The 3,771-nt window shown below is 46.1% G+C and overlaps 1 pseudogene; it reads right to left on the reverse strand.

Moving 5' to 3' along the window:
- Positions 1-219: 219 nt before the first annotated feature.
- LOC130018831 (uncharacterized) lies at positions 220-3,045 on the reverse strand (annotated as a pseudogene).
- Positions 3,046-3,771: the final 726 nt, after the last annotated feature.

Raw genomic sequence — 3,771 nt, forward strand, 5'->3', positions numbered from 1 at the left:
GGATTTAATAAGTATTTAAGGCCTCTTACCAATATGGATAACTTTTCTTATTGTCCTAATCAGGGTTTTGCTGATGTCAATTGTTGCACAGTCAAGTTCTACCTGCTTCATCTAGTTCTTTTTCTGTGCCACAATGTTTCACTATAGCTCCAATGCAAATTTCTTTCCACTCTGGGCAAATAAATACAGATACAGTTTGTACTTTATTTTATCACTTAATCACTTAACTTCCCGTTAGTCATCGATTTGCTCGAGCGGGCGCCAGTAACGTCTCCATTTGTCCCTGTCCCGTGCTAGTGTAGCCCAATGGCATCTGTTCACTCTGGGAACATGAAGGGCCTCAAACCGATCGTTCATGATCTTGACGAAGAAGTCTGACCATCCGGTAGGTGGGCGGCCACGCGGTCTCTTGACATCCCGTGGAATCCAATCAGTAACAGCTCTAGTCCAACGGTCGTCTTTAAATCTCATTACGTGACCAGCCCATCTGATTTTCGACACCTTGGCAAATGAGACAGCGTCCCTGATCCTTGATCGTCGACAGATGTCAGAACTCCGGATTCTTTCTCTCATTTGAGTGAAACGTGATATTCCAAGCATAGCTCTTTCTATTCTTCTTTGGGAGACATGAATAGCATTCTCATCTTGTTTGCGTAGGGCCCAGGTCTCTGAGGCATATGTTAATGCAGGAAGAACAGTGGAATCAAAGAGATGTGCCCAGGGAGCCGGAGGTTCTTCGTCCTCTTAGCTATTTCTTCGACGTTCTTGAAGGCGTTCCAAGCCGCTCACTTCCTCTGCACAGCTCGGGTGCCAGGTCATTTGTCATGTTGACCTCTCGACCTAGGTACACATAGCTGTTGCATTCGGAGATGGTCGTTCCATTGAGAGCGAATGGGGCGTCAGGAACAAGGCTGTTTCTCATAAACATTATCTTCATAAGATTCAGCTGTAGTCCTACCTTTCCACACTCACGGTCAAAGTCGGCCAGCATTTGTGCCGCTTGGTTGATGTTTGGTGTTATTAAAACAATGTCATCAGCAAAGATGGAGGACCATCTATCTTCACTCCCATTCCTTCCCATTCCAGTCGTCGCATGATGTTCTCGAGGGTGGCACTGAAGAGTTTCAGTGAAATGGTATCACCCTGCCGCACCCCTCTCTTGACATCAACGATCACTTCTTTGTAGAATGGTGAGATGCTGGTAGTGAATCTGCAATACAGCTCACGGAGGATCCTGATGTATTGGGCTTGAATTCCCTGACTGGCTAGGGCTTCAATGACCGCTTCCGTCTCAACAGAATCAAAAGCCTTCTTTAAATCAATGAACGTTAAACAGAGCGGCATCTTGAACTCCCGAGAAACCTCAATGAGATTGGTTATTGTGTGGATATGGTCCATGGTGCTGAATCCTTTGCGGAACCCGGCTTGCTCGCATGGTTGTCCTTCATCTAGTGTTCTGCCAATCCTATTCAGGATGACTCGAGTGAACAACTTGTAGATGACAGACAATAGGCAGATTGGGCGATAGTTGCCAATGTCATGGATGTCTCCCTTCTTGAACAGTAGTACGGTCCTGCTTGTTATCCATTGGGACGGAACCTTGCATTCAGACAGGTAGCGAGTGAAGAGCCGAGCCAGTGTATTGATGAGTACTGACGGCAGGTTCTTCAGGTGTTCAGGTCTGACCTTGTCTGGGCCGGGTGCTGTTTGTTCCTTTACCGACGAAATGACGTGTCGGATTTTGGAAGGGAGAACGTTGGGAACGACATATCCATCCTGTGGAATTTGGTATGTCGGCAAGTGGACATGGCTATCGAAGAGATTTGAGTAGAAGTCATGGATAATCTCCGTTGCCGTTCTGGAGGATGTGATGGATCCATCAGGACGTCGGAGGGCAGTCATCTTGGTCTTATAGTTGGCGAAGGGCAGGCGGGCGTTATGAATACTTTTCCCGGCTTCTGCCGCATCTACCAGTACTTCTGCTCTTCTCTCTTTGAGATCTTCCTTGATCGCATCTCTGCACTGCTTTGCAAGCTCGGGCGTTAGCTTGTGGTTGCCTGAGGCATGCGCCAAACCACGCTGGCGAATTAGCTCAAGAGTTTTCGAAGATAGGTGACTTTTTGTATCTATCTCTCTCTTGGTGTTCCTCGCACATTCATGGAGGTGCTGAACCAGTCGATCGTATTCTTCGTCAATGTTGTCAACAATGGCATCTTCTCATGTTGCCGCAATAGTACCAAAGAGTTCCCAGTTGGTGGTCATTCTGGGAATTCTCTTTTTGAACTTTGCAGCCCTTTCTCCCCGCTCTGTGAAGTAGAATTTTGCACGAAGGAGATGGTGGTCCGATCCCGTTTGAAATTTTGGGACAACAGTGACATCAGTCAGGCAAAACCGTCGATTGAATATGATGTGGTCTATTTCGTTGTGGAATCGTCCACCGGGAGACTCCCATGTCCATCGTTTAGATTCTGCCTTCTGGAACTGTGAGTTACCATGAATGGTCTTGGTCGACATGATGAACTCAGACAGTCTCTCACCCTGTTTGTTCCATTCTAGGCCATGGGTCCCGATGTGAAGTTCTTCAGCTGATCTTCTCGGTCCTATCTTGGCATCAAAATCACCCACAATGATCTTGTAGAAGGTGTGGTCTTCTTTATAGAACTTCTCTAGCTCCATGTAGAACTTCTCGATTTCTCTTTCATCATAATGAGATGTTGGTGCCTAGACAACAAAGATAGAAACTGCAGGCAGTGAGACACATCTATTCAAATGTAAACGTCCGATTCGGGTTGTTAGGCATTCAAATGAATCAATGCTCTTGGCCAAGTTTGTGTTGACAAGGACACCAACGCCTCCAACACCTCTTTTATCGCATGTTCCGAGGAAAAATTCTTCTCCAGTGTCGAAAACGGCATGGTGAGATTCGTGCCTTCTTGTCTCGGTCAGACCAATGATGTCGTACTTGATCATTCGCGCTTGTACCATCAGGTCCTCCATGGATGCATCTGATGCTAGCGTACGTGCATTGAAAGTACAGACGATCATTTTTGTCTTCCTTCGTTGTGTCAGCCTAGGTCGGCCTTGAGATTTTGTCAGCCTCTCCTTTCTCATCCTTCTCAGTGCTGCCATGTCGGTGAAGCCTTCAGGGTCAGGTGAATGAGACCAGTTGTAGTTACTGGTTTTGGCATATCGAATACACAACGGATAGCTTGCCAGGCTCTTCCATGCGGGCGGAATACTCTCGGTAGCTTGCCAGTCTTTCCGAGAGGGATAGAGGCTTTTGGGGTGACCTCTAATCACCCTTGTAGGTGTTACCATATTTGAACCCTATCAAATATGGTACGACAATTCCAGAAGATGGGTATTTAGTGTCTTATGATGTGTCCGGAAAGCATCCTGGAGTGTGGCGACGGCTGGGTAGTGGAAGTAGTGTCGAGAGTGGAAGTCTGCCAGTGGGGTATTTATCTGGGTAGGGTGGGTCTCCTGTGCACAATAAATATAAAATATCTTCAGTTTCATGTTATGGATGTGAAAATTCACAAAAGCAATTACAGAAGTAAATTGGCTTAGCAAACTTAGTTGAGGACACATGGAGATATACCTCCAGACATACAGGTGAATTCAAAGTTTTGATCACAACCTGGCTCTTGCTTGGGATCACTGCAATTCTGTTTTTCCCCCAGATGCCCAAGGTGTACATTCTCTCACTCTTACCTAAGTAGAAAAAGAGAAATAAATTAAGTAAAGAGTTGTACATTTAAACTTTATGGG

The sequence above is a fragment of the Sorex fumeus genome, unplaced genomic scaffold, assembly GCF_029834395.1.
Source record: "Sorex fumeus unplaced genomic scaffold, SorFum_2.1 ptg000008l, whole genome shotgun sequence".
Classification (NCBI taxonomy): Eukaryota; Metazoa; Chordata; class Mammalia; order Eulipotyphla; family Soricidae; genus Sorex; species Sorex fumeus.